General features: G+C 39.6%; 1 non-coding gene across 1 annotated transcript; it reads left to right on the top strand.

The window, feature by feature from the left end:
* The first annotated feature begins 2,756 nt into the window (after window positions 1-2,756).
* Window positions 2,757-2,863, top strand: LOC122067280. The gene has a single exon (XR_006136645.1). It is a non-coding gene; the product is annotated as a small nucleolar RNA R71 (small nucleolar RNA).
* The last annotated feature ends 21,984 nt before the right edge of the window (window positions 2,864-24,847 follow it).

The raw sequence follows: 24,847 nt of genomic DNA, 5'->3' as shown, positions 1-24,847 counted from the left end.
GTAGAGTACCCTAGTTGGGCAGTGTAGGGTACATAGGCAGGTGAAGAGGGAATTCCTTCTCCAAACTGAGCATCAGAAGAGGGGTTTCGATCATCAGTGGGAGTGTGGAAGGTTTTACCAAGGGTGCGGGAGGTTCAAGAGAGGTGCTGGAGGACCAGCAGGGGTGCTGGGGCTCCGGAGTGGGTGCTAGGGCTTGGGTATGGGTCTTGGGACTCTGACATAGGTGCTAGAACTTAGACATGGGTGTTGGAACTCAAACATGGGTGTTGGAACTCGATCGGGTATGCACAAGGCTTAAGTGGGTATGCGTGGGGCTTAGTCTGGTATACGCGGGGTTTGGGCACTCAAGGCAAGGCATGGGTGCTCACATGGGTAGGGTTTGGGCACTCAAGGTGTAATATTTGGGAGTGATTGTTGAAGAACTGATGGTCGGATTTTGACATACCGTATATCGTTAGAATCGTAATTCTAAGTACTATGCATCTATGCGGTCACTTTAATTGGATTCCTTCGTATATGAAATATCATAATTAGACCCTTCTTTTCTTCTGCATGGGTTTTCTGAAAATTTTGGATGAGCATAGAATGCTCCTAGGAATAGTTACCTCAGTCACTTATCATCTCTGTTGATCAGAGGCAAAAGTTTACGTCCAAAATCCGTATGTCATCATAGCCAGGGGAGGATGAAAAAATTAGGTGTCTACACCTGGCTAGAAGTCAAATCTGAAGAAATTATTATTAGAAGAGTCTGGTTAGGCCCTAGGAAAGCATACCTCAAATTAGATAGCCATTCCTTAAGGTCTAGCTTAGGAGGTTCAAGTATGGAAGGTTTGGGGATGGGATTGGAACGGGGTCCTAAGGGCTCCACAGGTGTGTGAATACTCAAGACTTTAGAAAAGAAATTTTCACTATCATCATCCAACTCATCTATACACTTTTTGAATTCCTAATCAAAATCAATATCAAAATTGGTAATTAAATCATCCAAAAAATCCTCAAACCTATCCTAAACATTTTAAGCTCAACAGTTTGGTTGCCAAAAGATAACCCTAGGAAACTATTCCAATAATTGATTAATGCATTACTAGTAGCTAAGAATGGTCTTCCTAGAATTATTGGGATCTCATCCTTGGTTGAGAAGGGCTTGGTATCTAACATAATAAAATCAACAAGAAAAATAAATTCCCCCACTTTAAGTAAGACATCCTCAACCATCCTTTTAGGAATCTTAACAGACCTATCTGCCAACTGAAGAGTGGTTATAGTGGCTTTAAATTCTGCCAATCCTAGTTGTTTATACATATGGTAAGGCAAAATATTCACACTTGTGCCAACGTCAAGTAAGGCATGCTCAATGTAGGTGTTACCTATGACATAGACAATAGTAGGGCTCCCTAGATCCTTATACTTGGCAGTTGTAGATTGAGTAATTATGGAACTAATGTTACCTGTGAGGAACGCCTTTTTCTGCACACTAGTGATACGTTTGTGAGTACACAAATGTTTCAGAACCTTAGCATAGGTGGGGATCTGGGGATATGGCATCCAAAAGAGCGATGTTCACTTTTACATTTTTTAAGACTTCTAAAATCTTGTTCATGGAAGTAGTCTTCTTTTTGTTTACCAAGCGATTAGGAAAGGGGACAGGTGGAACATAAGGACTATTAGGACTTCTTCCTTTTCAGAAGAGTCATTTTTGGTTTCTTTAACCAAATCATCTTTAATTGTTTTAGGTTCATCAGGCAAACGTTGAATAGGAGGCACACTTGTGTCCTCAACAGAAGGAAAGTTAACAGCAGTAATAGATGGGAAAGATTTAGGAATACTCTATTGGTACTCATAGCCACTCCTAATGGCATAAACAACATTACATTGGTTGGAGGGCCCTTGTTGGGTATGACCTTGTACCACACTTAGTGATCTATTAGTGGGTGCTTGTGAACTAACAGGATGATGCCTAGGGTTAGGCTCTGGTTGATTGGGCAATGTTTCCTTCTCCCTCTCACATAGAATTGAGACAACTTAGGTGAGTTCTCTCATAATATTTTGATGGCTTGTCATAAGGAGGGTCATATTCTTTTCTAAGTCAACTATTCTATTTGCCTCTCCAGTGTTGGTAAACCCAGGGGGTTGCTGATGAGATGATAGGAGAGGGGGCCTAGAAGCACTAGCCTAAGGTCCTACATTTGGCCTAGAAAAAGTATTTGGAACAAAAATTTGTTGTGCAAAGGGAGGTCTTTGAGGTCCAAGTTGACCTTGATTATGGAAATTGGAAGGCCTTGCTTGGTTTCCCTGATTCCAAGGAAAATTTGGGTGATTTCTCCATCCTGGATTGTAGATGTTACTATATATGGATTATTCTAATATGGCATTAACACTTTCATTAGAAGTGCCCCCAGAGGTGTTGGGCATTCTTCTATGACATGTCCAAGGGACTGGCACCAAGCACACATCCTAACCAAATTGACTGATGATGGCTCTCTAGGAACAATAGCCTCAATCCTCTTGATTAGGCTATCCAAATGGGCTTCCTTCGCTACTATCACATCCACAAAATATCCTTTCCCTCCTATAGTTCTTTCACTTTCTTAGGTTGACTCCCACTCACGGGTTTTATTAGCTAAGTGAAGTAAGAATTCCCATACCTCTCCTTCGTCTGTAAAGGCGTGCATCTCCCAAGGCACATAGACTCTATCATTTGTTTAGTTGAGTAATCAACACCCTCATAAATAATCTGACATAAATGCCATAATTCTAAGCCATGGTGAGGGCATTCCTGGAGTAGATCCTTGAATCTCTCCATAAGTTTAGAAAAGGACTCACTAGGCTTCTGCCTAAACTGGAGGATATCACTTCTAAGCTTATTGGTCTTGTGAGTTGGGAAAAACTTCTTGAGGAAGACAACTATGAATTTCTCCCATTTGGTTATGGAATTTGTGGGTAACCCATACAATCACTTCTTAACTTGGTCTTTTAATGCAAAAGTGATGAACCTAAGCTTAATGACATCATCAGAAAGTTGTTGGACTTTAATTAGAATACATACCTCTTCAAATTCCCTAAGGAATAGGTATGCATCCTCAGAAGGCAGCCTATGAAAATGGGGCAACATAGTGATGAACTGAGATTTGAGCTCATAATTATTATCCTGGGCTTGTCATAGAACTATGTAGGAAGGTTGGGCTATTTTAGTAGGATAGAACCTATCTTTTAGAGATTTAGGTGGAGGGTTTTGTTGTTGATTTCCCATATTGAAAAGTACTAAAGAGAGTAAATGTATAGGGTCACTACTTATTGGATCTCTTCTTTCTAACTTATTCACACTATTACGTATCCACCCAGCACTCATGCAACAGAACACTATCCACAACTAGTATAAGACAAACCACAAACACAAAAGAATGAAAATTTTTTTGAAAAATTTTTTCTGATTTTTTTTTTTTTGTAGCTTACCGGCAAGGATCCAGGGTTGCTTAGGTCAATTCTTGAGGTATTGCTATAAGGTGAAACCTATCTTTATCATACTGTGAGGCTTGGTGGCCTCCACCGATATAACTATTATTACAAGTTATTCTATTTAGGAATTCAATAAAAGAAAAACAAAAAAAAAAAACAAAGCACTCCAATTTACCAAAAGAAAGCAAAAAATAACATGGAACTGTTTCCCCGGCAACGGCGCTAAAAACTTGTTTGAGATTTAAAAAGTAACCACAAGCATACAGATCAGTGTAGCTAATGGGTCGAATACAAGGAAAGCAGCCACTTTATTTTTGGCTTCTTAAAGTAATGAGAAAGTGAACTAATTAAATATAGTGATCTACTTCTAACTACCGCCCCAACCCAACACATCTTAGAATTTAAATAATCAAACCACGCAGATAAAAAGCAACTAAAATTAAAAACTAGAAATAAAGAGGACATTCTCTAGCTAGGAGGGGAGGAGCTAACACATACACTAGCCATGAACCTTGGGAGAAGGGGAAAACAATAAAGTAAAGACTGAAAGTAAAATCCTAAGTTAAGAAGGAAAGGGTAGTCAAAAGAGAGAATGAGAGGGAGGAGAGAAGACTTATGAGAAGCCTACCTACCTAAAATTCAATACTTAAACTTGAAAACTTGAAAACTTGGTTGAGATTTGAAATACTACTAGTACTAAAAACCAGATCTGGAATAAATCAAATCTAAAATTGCTAGAACTAGAGAAGACAAATCTGAACTTGAAAGAGATGCTCCACAGCTTGTTCTTGTCACTTAGAACTAAATCTTAACTAGAAAGTAGACTTATAACTGAATAAAATAAAACCATGAACATAAAAGAAACTTGCATTCATTAAGTACAACTCCATTACATAAGTGCATAAGCCAAAAGCAAAAGCAAAGAACTAGAGAAGAACTAAAACTAGAGGACAAGAGAGACTAAAGAAAATCCTAAGAGAGAGTGGTCCGCTCCTTGCTTGAGTATGTTCCTTATATAGGGGATGGGGATAGGGTTAGGACAATAAGATGGTTTCCTAGCTGAAATCTAAAAGACTGAAGTGGCAGCAAGAGAGAGTGAAGAGATAAGGGAGAGAAAAGAGAGGGAAGAAAAATCGTATAGAGAGGGAGAGGTATCTAATGATTTGGGTGTGATTGGGGGGATCCACAACAGCATATTCCATATGTTAGGGATGAGGTGGAGAAGAGAGAAGAGAGAGAAGAGGGAAATTGTGTGGGAGAAGAGGAGATCCAACGATTTTGGGTTACTTTTTCCCTATTTTTTCTCTTTTTTTCTTCTTTTACTTATTCTCTCTCCTTTTCCAACTTGCACACAAACTCCCTTTTTTCTCTCTTTTTTTTTTCTTCTTTTATTTATTTTCTCTCTAATTTTCTAACTTGTGCATAGCAGCCAAGAGGTTCAAACTTGAGACCTCCTAGTGAGCAAGGGATTTTTGCACATCACAACTCACCAATAATGCTAGGTAGTTGTTGTTATCAAAAATGAATCTTCAATCACTCAAGTGGGTCCATCAATCATTGTTGGCATTTGAAATATTCCTTATACACCTGGGACAACTGCAATCAAGCTGGTTCTGCATCTCAGTTTAGTTCTGATCCATTACTCTTTTTTTGCCCAAAAAGAATAATCACTTGTACAGGTGATCAAATGGACATGTACTTTTAATGCTACACTTCCATCTTGCTCAAAATTTTGTCCTCTTCACAACTATGAAAAGAAACAGGACCTGTTTATGTGTAAAATTGAAGATATGGGGCCCAATAGTCATTAAGGCCTTTAAAATACAAAACCTGCAAAAAGAGAGTAAAACCCAAGGTAGCTCCATTCTAAATATGTAAAAATGCATGCTTTACTACCTAATATTTCACACATAAATGTACTCATCAATTCTCAATTTTATATTTTTGTCATGATCATGCATGTGATGGACACTTTAGACCCAAGAAGACTGCCGCAAAGGTTCTCCAATGCGGATTTTATTGGCCCACTCTTTTTAGAGATGCTTTTTATTTTTACAAGGCTTATCCTGCCTGCTAGTCTTTTGGTTGTATTAATAAGAGGAGCATGATGCCCCTCAACTCTAATCTAGTAGTTGAGATCTTTGATGTGTGGGACATCGATTTCATGAGACCATTCCCTAATTCCTTTGGGAATTTATACATACTTTTAGCCATTGATTATGTTTCTAAATGGATAGAGGTCATACCTTGTAAATCTAATGACCACAAAGTGGTGGTCCAATTTCTCAAAGAAAACATATTTTTCTGCTTTGGTACACCACGTGCTATAATTAGTGACAGGGGTACTTATTTTTGTAATCGACCTTTTGAGGCCTTGATGAAAAAATATGGGATCACCCATAAGTTATCTACCCCTTATCACCCCCAAACTAGTGGCCAAGTTGAGGTGTCTAATAGGAAGATCAAACAAATCTTAGAGAAAATTGTTAATCCCAACTGTAAGGATTGGTCCCTTAAGCTCATTGATGCCTTATGGGCCCATCGGACTACATTCAAGACTAACCTTGGGCAGTCCCCCTATCGTCTAGTGTATGGGAAAGCATGTTACTTACCATTTGAATTAGAGCATAAGGCCTTTTGGGCCATCAAGAAGCTCAACTTTGATTTATCTGATGCTAGTATTTATCGTAGGCTCCAACTATCTAAGTTGGAAAAACTGAGGAATGATACTTATAAAAGTTCTAGAATTTACAAGGAAAAGACCAAAGCCTTCCATGATAAGCACATTTAGGGAAAATCTTTTGAAATTGATGATAAGGTCTTATTGCACAACTCTCGATTGCACCTTTTCCCAGGTAAGCTTAGATCCCTATGGGATGGCCCGTTTATTGTTCATAATGTATATCCCCATTGGGCTGTGGAGATTTAGAATCCATAAACAAGGGTAATTTCGAAGGCTAATGGGCAGCATTTAAAACCATTCCTTGAGCTTCCTATTACTACTAGTGAAAAGGTCATGGATCTCCATGAACCTCTTTACACAGATGACTGACTTTGTCCCAAGTATATCCCCCTTGCATTGTCTGTGCTTTTAATTATTTCCATGCATTGAGGACATTGCATGACTTAAGTGTGGGGGAGGGAAACCACTTCTTTTTGTTTTTGTTTTTTTTTCCCTTTTGCCCTTTTTTTCTTCTTCTTCTTTTTATTTTTAAGCTTGCTAAGGATATAAGTCTTACTTTGGCTTTTGGCTAATGACCATACCATTCGGTTGCTTGATGTAGAAAAGAAAGAGTTTTGATTAAGGTAACCAGCTTGAAACACATAAAAACCCTATTAAGAAAAAAAAAGAAACAAGTCAGTGTCTTGAGATGGGACTCTCTTTTGAAAAATAAGAAACTCTTGTTTTACGATGTTAGACCATATGTAAGTCTGTGGGGTCCTTGTACTCCTGATTTGGAGTTGAGATCTTCTCTTTAGATTGGCATGAGTTGACAAATACACAATTTTAAATGACATGTGGAAAATGATATAAAATGAAAAGCAAGAGTTGATTTTCTTAGAACTAGACAGGGCATTACGCCTCAGGAAGCGTGGTGTCTTGATCGAAACTCTTAGGGAAGAAATTTCTGAAAAAACTCTAGCATCACTGTCTACACGGGCATATGTAAAATAGCAAAGCCACATTACTACTTGGGTGTTTGGTGTTTGCTCCACTATGTAATTCAGGCCAACAGTAGTGGAGTAGGATAGAGTTTATTATGAAAAAAAAAGAGACAGAAAACCACACAGCAGGAAAGTATGTGCAAATGTCATCAATGCCTTAGTAACATGTTTGGTCAAAAACATTCCAATGCCTTAGTCCTTGGTTCCCTATTACTTCACAAGTGGTCTTACCTTAAGATAAGGATGTTTTGGAAGAGACAAGATGAGTTCCAAATTAATAAATATACTTGTGCTTGAAATCAATATGAGATAATAAAAATTCAAGTGTGGGGGTCTCTAAATCAAGTGTAAGAGGAATTATCTTTGCCCCGGATCGGTATGGCCCTTACCTTTAGTCAAAGGTAGGATTTGGTTTTTTTCTAAATTTTGGGTGTAGATTCACTGCAAACACCCATGCGACACAACTCATCCTCTAGGGCTGACCTAGGGGTTTAAAGGCCTGTTGCACATGCTAAATGCAACTATGATTCCTATGAAAGGGAGTTAGGTTTTTGTTGTTTACTTTTTATTCTTATTGTTTTGCTCAAGGACTAGCAAAGTCTAAGTGTGGGGGAATTCTTATGAGCACATTTATGTGTGAAATATAAGGTATAAAAGATGCATTTTTACATATTTAGAATGGAGCTATCTTGGGGTTTACTCTCTTTTTGTAGGTTTTGTATTTTCAAGGCCTTAAGGACTATCGGGCACTGTATCTCCATTTTACAAAGAAAGAGATCCAATTTATTTTCATGGCTGTGAAGGAGACGAAATTCTGAGCAAGATGGACGTGTTGTATTAAAAGTACACATTCGTTTAGACACCCGTACATGCAATTATTCTTTTTGGACCAGAAAATAAATAATGGACTAAAACTGAACTGAGATGCAGGCCAGGCCTTCTGCTGTTGTCCCAAGGAATATTTCAAATACCAACTAGAAGAGGGACCCACATGGGGCATTGAACACTCTCTCTCCTCCACTTTGGGAAATTCTCTCCTTTTGGAGATTTTATGAAGATTTTCTCTCTTATTTTCCACTTACTTAAAGCACCAAGGGCATGGACGAGATTTCCCATTAAAATAGAATATTATCCAAGTCAAAGCGAGAAAAATCATCCAAAGGGGGGGTTTGTGTGCAAGTTTGAAGAGAGAGAGAGAGAGAGAAAGAAGGATAAGAGAGAAAAAATAGGAAAGAAAAAAAAAAGAAATAAAAAGAAAAATCGTGGGAGACCTTTTCTCCCCTACTTTCTTTCTTATTTTCTCTCTTCTCTCTCCTCCACCACACAAACAATCCAAGAGTGGCCCACACTTGGGCATTCTTCCCTTTTCTCCCCTATTTTCTCTCATTTTTCTCCTCTCCTCCCTCCACCTCATCACCTAAATCGTTGGATTCTCTCCCCTATCTCCATTCTCTCCTTTTTTTTTTCTCCTTTCCTATTTCCACCTCATCACAAGATCCTAGAGGATCCCTTTGGACCATCATCTTCTCTCTCATCTCCCCTACTTCCTATTTTATCTCTACCTCCCCATTCCCTATATAAGAGAGTCGACCAAGGGGAAGAGAGCGCACCTTTCTTCTCTAGTTTTTCTCTTTTCTCTAGGTTTTTTCTCCTCTAGTTCTAATTATCTAGTTCTTTGTTTTAGGTTTTGGTTTAAGCACTTATGTAATGTTTTTATCTTATTTAATGAAAAGCACTTTTGTTTTTGATTCAGTATTTTGTTTTATTGTTTATAGTATTGAAGTTGTAATTTTCAATTTCTAGTTCTATGTGATAAGAATGAGTTGTGGAGCATCTCTTTCAAGTTGAGTTTTTCTCTTCTAGATTTTTTTTCTCTAGGCCTAGCAATTTCAGATTTGGTTCATTCAAGATCTAGTTTTTAGGGCTGGCAATATCTCAAATCAATCAAGTTATTTTAATTCAAGGATTAAAGTATTTAAGTTCAGGTAAGTAGGCCTCTTCATAAGTCTTCTCATCCCTCTCATTCCCTCTTCTGGCTACCCATTCATTCTTAATTTAGGCTTTTATTTTCATTTTTTATTTTGATGCTTTCACTTTCCCCCCAAGGTCCTTGGCTAGATGCATGAGTTGGCTTTGCCCCTCTCTAGCCATGGAACCATCCTTTTACTTTCGTTATTTATATTGCATCCCTTCCCCTAAAGCTAAGTGGAGCAGCCCTTGTAAAAGTAACTCTCTGGCCAAGTAGAGAAGCTCATATTACTTATGATGCAACCCTCGGGCTAAGTAGAGAAACCTACTTGTGTGCCTCTCTCTAGCTTTATCCCCTTTATTTGCACTTTTCTTTACTTTTCAATACTTTTTTATTTCAGCACTTTTACTTTCAATTATTTACTTTTTAATTGTGTGGTTTGAGTATTTAAATTCCTATATGACGAATGGTTAGGGCTAGACATGAATGGTTAGGTTTTTAATTTCAATTCCAATATCCAATTTCCTTAGTTGTGTTGGTTAGGATGTTCTATTAGATGCATTTGTTTTAGGTCGGTAGTTAGAATTAGATCACAATCACTCAATCCATACACTTTTGTGTTACTAAAAGAAGCTAAAACTAAGTGGCTACTCTCCTTTTATTTAACCCATTACCTACACTGATCCGTACACTTACGGTTACTTTTAAAATTCAAACAGTGAGCATGGGGTGGCATGCACGATAGGTGGGGCCATGCGCACGACTTGCGGTGGTGCCCATATACAGGTGGGGGCACCGTACGCAGGCGAGGTCTTGCCAGTATATGGGCAGGGGCACCTACCTGCTGTAGGGGGCACCTACCTACGAGCAGAGGTGTCGGCTTGTAAGCGGGGCGGGACATGTATGGGCGAGGCTGTAGGAGTGCAAGGCACTCATGGGTGGGGTTGTGGGGACACAAGGCATGCATGGGTGGGTCTTGGGTGCTTGCATGGGCAGGGTTTAGGTGCTTATGGCAAGGTGTGGATAGTTGCATGGGCGGGGTTTGGGTGCTCATCATAAGGTGTGGGTGCTTGCATGGGCAGGGTTCAAGTGTTCCTGGTGTATCTTCTGGGAATGATTATAAGAGATCTGATGGTTTGATTTTAATGCACGCTGTATTGTTGGAATCATAATTTCGAGTACTATCCATCTGTATAGTCACTTTGGATCAGATTCCTTTTTATATGAAAACTCATAATTGGACCCTTCTTTTCTCTCGCATAGGAATCCTGGAATTTTTTTATGTGTATGGAATGTTTCTGGGTTGGGTCACCTCATTCAGTTGCCATCTCTATCGATCAGAAGCGATAGGTTGTGTCCACGATCCTTTAGTTATCATAGCTGGGAGGGTGACAAAATTAGGTGTCTACAGTTATACATAAGTGTTGTGGATGAAGCAGATGTTGAAGGATCTGAGTGTGGAGGTTAAGCAGGCAGTGCCACTATATTGTGACAATACAAGTGCTATCAACATTTCTAAGAATCCGGTGATGCATTCTAAAATGAAGCACATTGCCATCCGGTATCATTTCTTAAGAGACAAGGTGTTAAAAATATGAAGTAAAGATGGAGTTTGTTCCCATAGCAGAGCAAGTGGTTGATATCTTCACTAAACCACTTCCCAAAGATCAGTTGAATTCCTAAGACATAAACTAAGAGTGGTGGTTCTTCCCAAGCACTAGGGGCATTGGGAGAGGGGGAGCAAGTTGCCTGATATTGCTATCCCATATTGGACTCAGGGGGAGTCCATTGGTTCCACCTTTTGTACTTGTTGCTAAAGGGAGAGAGAGTTACTCATTGGAGCTTTAGAGTATGTTGGTGATGAGGTGGTCACCAACAACTCCAAAGGGGGAGATTGTTGTTTTATGGTTGTCCTTGTTAGCAACCTCGCCATGTGGTAATGATGATGTGGCCAGTTTGGGAGATGTGGCTAAAAATGATGATGTGGTAGTATTCAATGTCGCCAATGAGAAAACAGAGCCTCATGGTGTGCATAGAGTGGTTTGATATATCCTTAGTAGGGAGTAAGCGTTTTCGGGTCAAAATTGGTAAAATTGGCGCATTTATGCTCAGGGGTATTTTTGGCACTGAAAATGAATTTTTTGGAAGATTTTTTCTTCATGAAAAATATATATTGTAATTTATCTAGTCCATAGCTTCTGTACACAAGTCCAGAACTTAGAAGTGAACTAGGGATCTCGATTAGAGATGATACTAACTGGCACACCATGCAGCCTGATGATGTTGTCAACATATAACTTGGCCAACTTGTTCATAGAAAATGTAGTTTTGATTGGGATAAAGTGAGCTGCCTTGGTAAAACAGTCCACAAATACCCAAATTGCATCCAAACCCTTTTGTGTACAGGGTAGGCCTGTGATGAAGTCCATGGTAATATTCTCCCATTTCTACTCCGAAATAGGTAGGGACTATAATAACCCATAGGGCCTTTGTCTTTCAGCCTTGACTTGCTGGCATGTGAGGCATCTAGACACATGCATGGCCACATCATTCTTCATTCCTTTCCACCAGTAGGAGCTTTTGAGGTCTTTGTACATTTTAGTGCTACTGGGGTGAATGGAGTATGGAGTGCTATGTGCCTCTCTCAAAACTGTGTCTCTCAAATCACCATCACTGGGCACACACAACCTCCCTTTAAACTTGAGAATCTCGCTTTCAGTTACAGATAAATATGGGTCCTTTTGGGCCTCATCCCAGCATTTTGCTATCAGCTTCTGTAACTCTGCATCAGTAACTTGAGCTACAATGATCATATCCCCTAGACTAGGTTGTACCATCAATGTCGATAGTGACAAGGTGACACCTTCTACTAATAGCTCCAAGTCTAGCTTCCTGGCCTCCTCTATGAGATGCTCATTGGTAGTAGTGATGCAAAAGTCAATACCTAAGATTTTTGACTAAGTGCATCAGCTACCATATTGGCCTTTCCTGGGTGATAGTGGATAGTACAGTCATAGTCCTTCATTAACTCCAACCAATGCCTCTGTCTCATGTTGAGCTCCTTTTGGGTGAAGAAGTACTTGAAGTTCTTATGGTCACTGAAGATCTCACTTTTCTCACCATATAGGTAGTGTCTCGAGATTTTTAGAGCAAAAATCACAACTGTCAACTCCAATCATTGGTGGGGTAGTTCTTCTTATAATCCTTCAACTGATGGGATGCATAAGCAATGACTTTCCCGTGCTGTATTAATACACAACCCAATCCCAGCTTGAAGGCATCACTATACACAACCATACCACCTGTACTGGTGGAATAGTCAAAACTGGAGCTGATAACAACCTTTGCCTTAGCTCCTTGAAGCTCATTTCACAAGCATCAGACCACTCAAATTTCACACCCTTTTGTGTGAGTTGGGTCATCGGGGTAGCAATACGGGAGAAGTTCTCGATAAACCTCCTATAGTATCCGGCCAATCCCAGAAGACTACGTATGTCTATTACACCCTTGGGAGTCTCCCATTCTATAACTGCTTTCACCTCGCCTGAGTCAACTTTTATACCCTTATTTGAAACAATGTGGCCTAAGAATGCCACCTGTGACGACCAAAACTTGTACTTTCTAAATTTGGCATAGAGTTACTTCTCCCTCAACCGTTGCAAAACTAATTTCAAGTGAATAGCATGTTCCTCTGCACTTTTAGAGTAAACGAAGATGTCATCAATGAAAACAATCACAAACTTATCCAAGACATCTTGGAATACTCAGTTCATCAAATCTATAAATGCGACCGGTGCATTGGTTAACCCAAATGACATCACCAAGAACTCACAATGTCTATATCTTGATCTAAAGGCCGTCTTTCTGACAACACTATCCTTGATTCTGAGCTGGTGGTAGCCCGATCCGAGGTCAATCTTGGAGAATATCTTGGCACCTTGCAACTGATCAAATAGATCATCTATCCTTGGTAAAGGATACCAATTCTTGATGATTAGCTTATTAAGCTCTCGGTGATCTATGAACAATCTCATACTTCCGTCTTTCTTCTTGACGAACAACACCGGTGCTCCCCACGGAAACACACTAGGTCTAATGAATCCCTTCTTTAGAAGGTCCTGAAGTTACACCTGTAATTCCTTCAACTCTATGGGGGCTATGCGGTAAGGGGCCTTTGACACTGGTGCCAAACTGGGGAGTAGGTCTATAGCAAACTCTGTCTCTCGGTCCGAGGATAAACATGTCAAGTCATCCAGGAATACATCAAAAAATTCTCTCACCAACATCAAGCTCGGTCAATGGCCTAATCTCTATCTCAGTATCCATCATAGATGCTAAGTAACCTTGACATCCCTTATCTAGTAACTTCTTTATTTAGAGCGCAGATATGATAACCTTCTTAGGTTTTTTGGGCTTATCCCCTTGGAAAAAAACTCATCATCATCACATGGTCTAAAAATGATAGTCTTCTCTACACATAACACACTAGCTCTGTATGTGGACAACCAGTCCATTCCTAAAATCACGTCGAAGTTGGTCATATCTAACTCGATCAAGTGGGCATTCAACTCATATTCACCTATGGTCACTAGGCAAGGTTCATACACATAGTTCAGACCTACTATACTTCTTGTAGGGGTGCTCACGGCCAAAAATTGAGTCAGTCCCCTAGGTGAAATTCTCATCTTCTTTGCAAATGATGGTGACAAGAACGAATGCGAGGCTTCTTAGTCAAATAACACATGTGCAGGCAATAATGATATCAATAATGTACCTATCACTACACCAGGTGCGACCTCAGCATCTTTTGCAGTCATAGCAAATACACTACCTATAGTCTTGGGCCCTATGGGTGCTATGCTGGTCTAGGGGTCGCACATGTCTTTTGGGGCCTATGTGGCATAGTGTATAGTGCATCACCTAGCCTCTGGTGGGGGCATGTCCTCACCATATAGCCCAATTAATCACAATGAAAGCACCTCAGGCTCAATCCCATAGATTGAGATAAAACACTAGATCGGTAAAACTGGGAAGTCTGACTACCTTTAGGCTTCCTGAATTGCATTGAAGTTGGGTTGATATAAGGCACTTAGAAAGGCTTGCTACATCCCCTAGAATCAGTAGATCCCACTAGCCTCTTTTTCGTTCCTTGCTAGGCCGTGAAATTATCTCTATGTCGGTCTTCAATAGACTTAGCCACTTGGACCACCTCAGCATAGGTCTGTAGTTTCAACCCCACAATGGTTGATCCAATACTTGGCGTCAACCCTTTCTCAAACTTCTTTCTTTGGCTCTATCACCTCTAAGATGCTCAGGAGTAAAATGGAATAGCTCCTCAAAACGTTGATAATACTTGAGCACAGACCGAGAACCTTAAACTAGTTGAGAGAACTCACTCTCTCTCCTATCCCAGAAGCTTTTCAGAAAGTAGTTCTCAAAGAAGGCCCCTTTGAAGTCTGCCAAGTAGGGTTCGGCTTATTAGCCCTCAGAATAGGCTCGGTGGCACTCCACTAATCATCTACTTCATTTTGCAATTGATAGCCTGCACACAAAATTTTATGTTCATTAGTGCAGCCCATCAGTCTAAAATTGTCTCCATTCCACCAATCCATCTTGATGGATACAATGGATCTTAGCCCACCTTTGAGAAGAATGGGGGCCTAAGCCATTGAAACTTTTCCATCATTTTTGTCAAGTCTGTCTAACCCTCTACATAGGCCTGTGCTTGATCCGGCATTGGGTCCTGCACATGCCCATGCATGTTTTGATGCCCTTGCCCATGCACTTGTGCCCCACCAAATGTTTGAAGGGTAGCCAATCCAGTGGGTATTGGAACGGGTATCTGTGGAGTAGGTGGTGCGGGCAATGCATTATGGGCTCCCATTGCTGCTTGGATCCTATCATCGATCCCGGCCATAAATTGATTTTACCTTTCCTCAACTCCCTGCATCATATTATCCATAATGGATGCCACATCATGGGATGTAAGCACTAACAGAGCCTGGGGTGCATTACGGGTTCTACCCTATTTTGTGTAGGGGAAGCGGGGGGCGATGGGCATGACTGGGATCGGGACCGAGTGTTCCAATGTGACATGACTCCTATGGAGGAATTCGATTAGTTTACATGCATATACAAGGTTGCATGTAATTGAAACACATGCATACATAGTGGGTCCCACACGTATACAATAGGTAAAATTAGGGTTAGGGCATGCATATGTGTATCACAAAGGGGCATCCCCTTAAGGCAATAAAATAATAATCAAATTCAAAAAATTAAAAAAAAAATTTATTTCCAAAAGTGATCACCAGAAACATGGGCATCTTTCATCGAAAATATTAGTGTTATTTTCGGTTGGTAAAATAAAGAGCAAACTAGGACTTTTTATTTCACCTCATAGGAAACAAGCACCAGAAGAAGTCCAGTGTTTTCGATGGGTTGTTTCCGGTGGTTCCAAAAACAACTATAAATAGACTCAGGTTTGGGTTTCATTGTACAAAACCCTATTCTAACTCGTGGAAAAGGTGTGGAAATGGCCAAGGAGAGTTTTGCAACCCATTCCCTACCTTCCTCTCATTATTTCATAATCGATTGGCACTGCTCATGCATCAAAGGTACGTTTCTCCTCTCTATAACCTAGTTTTGTGATTTTCTTCTCTGTGAGCTTTACATTTAGCCATTGAACTAGGTTTTCATTCTTAAATCCTTAGGAATCATATTGCAATGATCGCTAGTCATCATGTACGTACCTGACGTGCCGTTGAACAAGAAGAGTAAGACGCCACCGCTCAGTTCAACCCATTCCTGTTTCGCTCTGTGGCTAAGCGAGACCATTGGGAACTCTTCGAGCACCGCAATGTGGATATGGGAGTCTATGTGAGGACAAGAGACTTCTATGCATTTTGTCTCTGTCAACGGTTTGAGGCGGTCGGGTGGTATCGCATCTTGAAACCCAATAAGTACTACTACACAACACTGATCAAGTTGTTCTACTCCAACCTGTAATGCGTGAACTGGGGTACCGAAGAGACGCTGATCACCTCCTATGTGAAGGGGGTGGAGATCTCCTTTGTTATGAGGTAGTTAGCCAATATTCTGATGGTCAATAATACCGATGACCTAGTGTACTGCCCGCCTCGGACTCCAGCATATGACTTCCAAAGTTCTGATTTTCAGGAGATAAATGACATGCTGACTAAGGAGGCCAAGGGATGGAACCGTTCAGTCAACTATTTTGCTACTCCAAAGGTCGTCTGTCATGCGGTCCTGTTGAATGTTCTCCCCACTTGTGGACACTACGATGAAATATCCGCACTTGCTTATGTGACTTATTACATGTATATGGGGGCGTAGATACGTCTTCCTTACCTCCTAATGTGGACCATGGTAATTTAGTCCGAGGGGCATGATCGTTGAGTCAGGAACCTATGCTACGGAAGAATACTGACTGACATCTTTTACCGCTTTGGGGTGGATTAGGAGGGAGAGGCACACTTGGGTGAAGAGGTCACAGACTTCAACCAAGATTCTCTGAGCAAGATTACCCTAAATATGAGGAAGGTGACACCTAATCCAGAGATAAGTGTGCAACCTATGGAGGCAGAGGGTGACAGTACCGGTGATGTTGGCAGCGATGCCAGTGATGTTGGTGGAGGTGTTGGTGGTGTGGAGGAGAAGCTGCTGGGGTTGGTGGGGTTCCACCACTTGATCCCTAGGCTATGGGTTCTATGGCTGCTTCTACTTCTCGGGGCACTAGGGGTGCAAGGCCCTATGGGCTCAATGATGTTATGGCCTACCTGGACACCATCACATCATTGATGAGGAGTATAGATGGCCGCCTCAACAGTATAGACAAGACCTATTGTCTTATGGACAATAAAGTGGCCTCTCTAGAGGCACAAATGCAGGTGATGGTCTTTCATCTTGGTATCCCGGTGCCTCCTCTAGGAACACATGGTCCGAACTAGGCTCAAGGCCAAGGATAGAACCAGCAGCAGTAGCATCAACAAGAGTAGTGGCATGTTGCCACTATAGTTTTTAGGATTTCCTTTCATGCTTTATTTGAGTTTGATGTTTTAAGTCTTAGTTGAAATTTTTACTTTCTGTCATTTGCTTCAGTTGTTTGATTTTCCTAGATTTAGGTTAGTTAGGATTTCCTGCTTTCAGTACTTTAAATTTTATTAAAAGTGTAAGTTGTGTATTCAAGTTCTCTATTATAATGAAATGGCTTTAACACGTATGCTTGTCTATTCATCATCAATAGAGAATAGCAGATCGGATTTCTGGTATATTGAATATCAATAGAGATCAGATTACATTTTCCTCTTGTTTATGAATCTTTTTCAATCCTTGCATAACGTTTTTGTAAAAAACATCAAAAAGTCCCCGAAGCAATCGGGGCAAAAGGAGACCCTATGTAGATTGATCGAAGTCAGATCTACTATTAAATCTGGTCATGAAGGATTCTGTCATGCCTGCGCACACACCAATATAGTTAGATGACCATAACCCAGGGAGGAATTTGTTGCCAAACAATATTTTAATACGTGGATTTGTCCTCGAAATAAAAATGATATTTTGACTATTCAAGTCTAACTCGCTAATAGTGCCTCTCTAGCTAGAAGGCATACCCCCATCCCTTGCTGGCAGCGTAATGATGGTGGCAACAGCATCAGCCATACTCCACTCCAATTCGTATCTAGCATATAGAACCCCTAAGAACTCTTATACACCGACCTACCCTCTCTCCTAATCCTCTCCTCTATCTTCCTCTCCCGCCACCGTCGAACCCTGCCTCTGACACCAATCCCTATTTTAATTACCTACCCCCATGATATCACCTTTTCCTCTATCGACCTACCACTGATCTATCCTCTCTCCAGAGCTATTTACGTTCCTACTATATATCGCTGATCTGATCTCTAATTCCAGCCTCCGAGAGTTGATCTCTACTTTCCAACTCTCTACTATCCTCGACCAGCTTCTGACTTAAACCTTATTAGTAACATTGGATCTGCTCTATTCCTCGCCTATCGCCTGCAACACTACTCCCACTCATCAAACCCCCATCTATCCCCTTGATTTCTCCTGACTTTTATCACAAATCCCTACTCCGACCTATCACCTCTGCCCCCTCCGTATAAGTTGTGATTTTCCCTTTCCCTTGAAGCATACCATCTCAATCGGCCAACACTGATTCCAGCCCTCTATTCGGAGAAGCCACCATCTACCTAAACTGCCTTTGATTATCTTGCCACTACTACTAAACATTGTAACCCTATGGAATGGAGGTAATACTCTGCCAACGCGAACTAGACGTCTTTGAGGCCTAAGCTTCGCTCCCAGTTCTTCCCTTTAGACCTTGGACATTTTAACGTAAGCCACCACACTGGACACCAGCTTATGTAGCAAGGGAATTCCTATTTACTTTCCCTCTTTTACTGCTTTCATTTTCTATTCTTCTTGCATTTGAAATATTGAAAAAAAAATGGTTAACACAACACACTGGGCAAGTTTTGTTTGTGAATTAGTTAACTATTTGTTTGTTTCACTTAGGGGTGTCAATGGGCCGGGTTGGGCTGGGTTTTTATAAACCCTAACCCAACCCAACCCTAATGTCTCTTAACTCCACCCTAGCCCAGCCTAGCCCAGCCTAGCCCTAGGCCGGGCTAAGATATCTCAACCCAAGCCTAACCCTATTGAGCTTAGCCCAACCTAACCTAGCCCTAATGGACCCTGATTAGCTTGGTTTAGCCTAACCAAACCAGCCGAGTACTATTGGTTTATTTATTTATTTATTTTGGAGTGAGTACTATTGGTTATACTTGGTTGCTTGATCTTGATACATTGCAAAGGCTACCGACCAATGTTTTCGTACATTTATAGATTGTGGAAAATGAAAGATTTTTGTAGACCTTTTTCAATAAGTACCTATTATAATTATTAACATATTTATATTATAATGTACTTCATATACAGGGTTGGGTTGGGTTAAGACCTCAACCCACGCCCAACCTAACCTAGCCTTGGGCCTGAAATTCTCAACTGTAACCCACCCTATGGGTTGAATCTCAGCTCCTGGGCTGATTAGGGCGGGTTCGAGCTGATCAAGCTTTTTTGGCGGCCCTAGTTTCGCTATCCCTATCATTTTTTTTCAGCTTATTAACTCATTTCATATATATATATATATATATAACATGTGGTACCATTGGTCATTTGATGTACTGCTCTACAATTTGATTAGTAGTTGCACTATTCTGTCCCTAGGGAATTATATACGCTTTCTTTTATTTTCAAAAAAAAAATTATGTTTATTGCCTTTCCTTCTTGCCTTATTTATTTATCTCTCTATATATACTTATACTATAGGTGTGTCAGGTAGGTAGCCGGCACCCTATATATTTATATCCAACCAATCTCTTTTGCATGGATCCTATTACATTTTGATTATTTACTTTTTGCACACTACCTTCTCCTTTTCATGTCCTTTGGCACTAATTCTGTATGTAAGTGTAAAATTAGATTGGCTTCTTAGAGCATTGGCTCTCTAACGGGTAAGAGCTTGGAGCTGATAGATGTTATGCAGAGAAGATAGGTCAATATTGCATGTATCCAAGAAACAAGATGGAAGAAAAGCAAAGCTAAGGGGTTAGATAATTTCAAACTTTGGTATTTGGGGAACGATTTTGGGAGAAGTGGAGTGGGCATAGTCGCGGACAAAGACCTTAAGGACGATGTGGTGGGTGTACAAGGAATTGGGGATTGGATTCTCTCCATTAAACTTGAATTAGGCTCTGATGTTATCAACATAGCCAATGTGTATGCGCCACAAGCAAGTCTTGATGAGAGTGTTAAAGCACAATTCTGGGAGCACATGGAGGACCTAGTGCAAATTTAGGTCTAGACGAGAAATTTTTTATTGGAGGGGATCTTCATGGACACCTAGGCAAGGACCGAAGGGGATTTGAAGAGGTGCATGGCGGGTACGAAATTGGAGAGAGGAATGCAGAAGGGATTCCAGTGCTAGACTTTGCGATAGCAAATGACTTGTGCATTGCAAACACCTTTTTTGAAAGAAAAAAAAAATATTTAGTTACCTACAAAAGTGGACAACATGCAAGCCAAATTGATTTCTTTCTGATGAGAGGCTCAGACCGATCGTTGTGGAAAGATTGTAAAGTTATACCTAGGTGAAAGCTTGACTACTCAGCATCGTCTTTTGGTCTTGGATTGGTACTTCATCACCAAATAGAAAAAGAAGAAAAGGCAGATCTATCCTAAGATAAAATGGGGGCGCCTTCAAGGAGCTCTTCAAAAACCTTTCACCGATAAAATGGTTGCACAGGGAAAGTATGATTTTGAAGGAGATACTAATAAGATGTCGGGTGTTTGTCCAACCACTAGAGACTTGGTGGTGGGATAATGAGGTCTAGGACGTCATTAAGACTAAGAAGGATTGCTTTAAATCTTGACAAAAGACTAACTTATGGGGTTAGAGTTAGAGGCGGTTACAAACATCAACATCCCATGTTGAGGTGTACATTTCATGTGTGGGCAAATCGATTGGTCGGAAAACTTGTGGGTGTTGGTTGGGGGGGTAGGGCCCATGCTCGTGTATCCATTGTGCTAATGCCTTGAGTGTCGGGATGTAAGTCCTCAACCACTCATTGGTTGGTACCATTATGGTATATCACCAGAAATAACAAGTTTCGAGGTAGAAGATGAAGTCCAGCTTTATCTCTCCCCTTCTCAACTTCACCGAAGGTAGCTGTTTGTAAAAATCTTTAAAACCTAAGAGAGGGGTGTAATTTTCTTCTCTAAAAGATTTGGTTCTCTCCTACCATTCATCGCTTTGACATTGAGGGTATTTTAGGTAAACCAAAAGTAAGTTACTACGTACAATGCTTTTGTAACCCTTTTGAGGTTTCCACACACATATATATATATATATATCTATATATAAAAGCACGAAGTGGAAAATTATTTCTTATATTCCTCTCCCTCTCACTCTCCCACTCTATCACGTCCCCTTCTCTCTCTCCACTTTCCTTTTCTTCTATACTTAAAACTCTCCAACTAATAAGAAACTCCTTAGAATCTCTCACGTTAATCTCCTACCAAACGAAATAGGTTGATTCACTCATTCTCTCTAATACGTCTCTCTCCCTTATGTATTCTCTTTCCATTTTTTTCCATCTATCTCATATCTCTCCAATAGGAAATTTTCTTTTTTTTTTTTAGATTCCCTATTCAATGTTCTTCAATGGATGTCAGGAATACCATTGTTCATCCCTGGGTTTATATTGTTCATGAACCTTTTCCCCTAAAATTATGACTTTAGGGGATATTAGCTGGGAAAAAAACCCCAGTAATTTACAGACTTTCAAAGCTTATGGAATGAAAATCCTCTAAAATTATTTTCAGTTATATTTATCCACACGAAAAAGTTCTCAAATCTAGACTGGAATGTGAAGATTCAGAATGAAAGTAAAATAGGAAAAATAAATTCGGTAAGCCATGGACATTGTGAAGACTGAAGACTATTTGGTACCCATATGCCTCTCTCTCTCTCTCTCTCTCTCTCTCTCTCTCTCTCTCTCTCTCTATTAAAAAAAAACTAATTGAAGAGTACCTCTCCTGCCAACCTGCTTTTCGATTCACCATTAACGATCATTGTCTTCTTTACAGGTATGGGGTGTTGCGCTCCTCTAAGTCTCCCTCTTCTTCTCTATCATAATCTCCATTTTTAACTTCTTTTTTTACAATTGTAAAAAAAAAATTATGATATTGCATGAATTTTCTTTTTATACTTTGTTCTTTTCTTCTTCTTTTTTTGGTCACGGGTTCAACTTTCAGGTATTCTGTAGGAAGAAAGAAACATATAGGGAAATGATATCTCATTGGAAAGTGCTGGTTTCAATGATGATGATCTTATGAAGATTCTAATTCACGTGCCGTTCATATCAATCTTCAAATTCCAATGTGTATAAAGGTGGAGGTACCGGGATTCTTAACATGTTTTATGATCAATTCATTCTATAAGAATAGATTTCCTCTTATTGATTTCTCTGGTAACATTAGCTTATGCTTTGACTTGGATCGCTTTCTCCCTTTTTTATCTTATCTAGTGGATTTTTGGTTTTTCTTTTTTTTCCTATTGCTTCATGTTTCTATAAAATATTTCTACAGTGGTTTGAAGATTCTATTCTTATCAATAACCACATAGGTTCTGAAGTTTCTATAAATCTCAACTCACATGGAGATTTATCACATGTACATGGCCTGCACATGCATGAGTCCTCTGGTACATAGTTTTATTAGGACCGAGTGGTCAACTGTATGTTTCAATTGGAAATTTTGATAAAAATATAAAAATAAAAATTCCCTTGTTTTTAGTCAGTTGATGTGTTTGTAATTCTTACACAATTGATTGGTGCTCTTATCTTTAAGAGATACATAGGTTTTTGGTTCACTGTGACTAAAATTGCTGAGGATCTTTAAGGGTGTGGGGGGAGAGAAGATAGAGAAGAATTATAATCAAACAATGTCTTTTTATCCCTAATAGTGGAACAGAATAACACGATGATTGGGACCTCCTCTCTCTTTCTCTGTCCCTGCATTCTTTTATCATTCCTTTTTTATGTGTGCTACAAGAATACATTTAAGTCAGCAACTCAAAATTGAACGTGTTACTTGACCTATTTTTGCACAGAAGGAGATGTGTGCTACAGTTAAATGTCATTTAAGGGTGACATCTTTCATGCTTTATGTTCTCTCAAGAAATCAAATTTAACCACTCAGTCCTCTACACACTACAAGAAAATAGGGCATTTGCGACACTTTTTTAGGGATAGACGAAATTTTCGTCTCATAAAAACCCATTTAAGGACAGATGCAAGAATGTCGCTACCTATATTTCAATTGGGACGGACATATGCTGTCCCAAAATTTGAGACGATGTATTTAGTTATGTGATGTTAACTAAAAGAGGTGGCCAATATGGAAAAACATTGCAGATGAAAGTGAGGTATGTTTAGAAACTAAATACGATAGCATATCCTTTCTTTTCCATTGAACCATCTCATCATCTCTTTAAAAGCTGGAAGTAATGGTGAGCGGGTTAGTTAGGATATCGTTCATGAACTAATATTTGAATGCCAATACTCATAAATAGATACAATTCTATACTTATTGGCTTTATATTTTGCTAATAGTTATTTGCATTTGGGTGGTTAAGTGATTTAATTTATTTAATCTTGTGTACTTCACCTCTACTTATTGTTCTCTTTTTTTTTTTTGTTTTTTTGTTTTTTTAAGGTAAAATAGAAGCATCTACCAATAATTGAAACTATAGAGGAATTTCAATGAGAAACATTCAAATTTTCGTTGCCTTCATATGATGTTTCCTCCCACCCCACAGGCTATGTGCTTCTCATCAACGACACGTAATTGGTATTTCTACTAATCCTATAATCATTAATGCTTATTATGTTCGGAAAAACTTAGTTCATACTATGCATCTCCAAGCAGGTTCCGCTCTTCCTTGAAATTATCTGCATACAAGGTTTGCATGCTTTAGACTATCATTTTTTCCTTTTCTAATGTAATACTTGCAAGTTCCAATTGAAAAATGGTCATAGTTTCATGAATTAGGAATCAAATTAATGAATCAGTCTTTTCAAATTGGAAATGGTGGTCACAGATCCTGATTTTGAATTCTTCGTATCGATAATCACTAAAATAGATTTCATTCCATTTTGGTCAGATATGAAGAATTTATAGGACTTTAGTGTTTCAAAATACTATTTGTAGATAGTTGTTTCGATTATTGCTCTCTTTCAAGTCGATTTTACGGGAAGAGGCGAGCTTGTAGAGAGCCATGTATGTTGAAAAAACTCTATAGATTAGTGCACTTAATTGAATGATTTATATAATAGTTATGAGATTCATTTGAAATATCCTTCCTTGCCTTCCTTAATACAATAAACTTGTGATTATTTGACTAAATAGTTCCGGCCAATTTTAGATGCATCTCAAGGTGATATTTTATTTTCAAGCATTCATATATTCTTTAATGTTATATCTATCTTCATATTTTCCATGCTAAGTTGCCCTTGTTTATAGAAATTTTTATTTAAACTATCAATAGCCATTATCTCTCTCTCAACATAGGGCCACACGTGCATTTGCATGTGTATATTTGCTAGTATATATATATATATAGGGGTGTCAACGGTCCGGGTTGGTGCGGTTTCAGTCTGGTTCCACCGGTTTCGGTGTGACTTTGGAACTGACCGAAACCGACCCATTAAGGATTTATCGGTTTCGGTCTGGTGTCGGTTTCGGGGCGGTTTGGGTTCGGGTTGGTACCGGTTTGGATTTATCAGGTTCATTTCAGTATGGATCGGTTTTTTAAACCGGTATGGAGTCATTAGGAAACAATCAAATGCTGAACTGCTGAACTTCGGTTTCTTAAATCGATTTGTAACCGGGTTGGTTTTGGTTTTTGGTCTAGTTTGGATTCGACTTTCCATACAAATGTATACAAAACTATGCAAATTTTGATTTTTTTAATGAATTTTGGAGTGTTTCGGTTTCTTACCGGTTTGGTTTCGGTTTCGGTCCAGGTTTTGAGCCGGTTTCGGTTTGGTTTCGGGTTCATCCGGTTTTCGGTGTGGTTCGGTTTGGTTTTGGGGTTGCAATACTCGAAACCGAACCGAACCAATAAGGCTTCGGTTCGATTCGGTCCAGCCG

This window comes from Macadamia integrifolia, unplaced genomic scaffold (assembly GCF_013358625.1).
Source record: "Macadamia integrifolia cultivar HAES 741 unplaced genomic scaffold, SCU_Mint_v3 scaffold2806, whole genome shotgun sequence".
Taxonomy (NCBI): Eukaryota; Viridiplantae; Streptophyta; class Magnoliopsida; order Proteales; family Proteaceae; genus Macadamia; species Macadamia integrifolia.
Note: the sequence above shows the minus strand (reverse complement) of the source record. Positions and strands in the feature narration are given on the sequence as shown.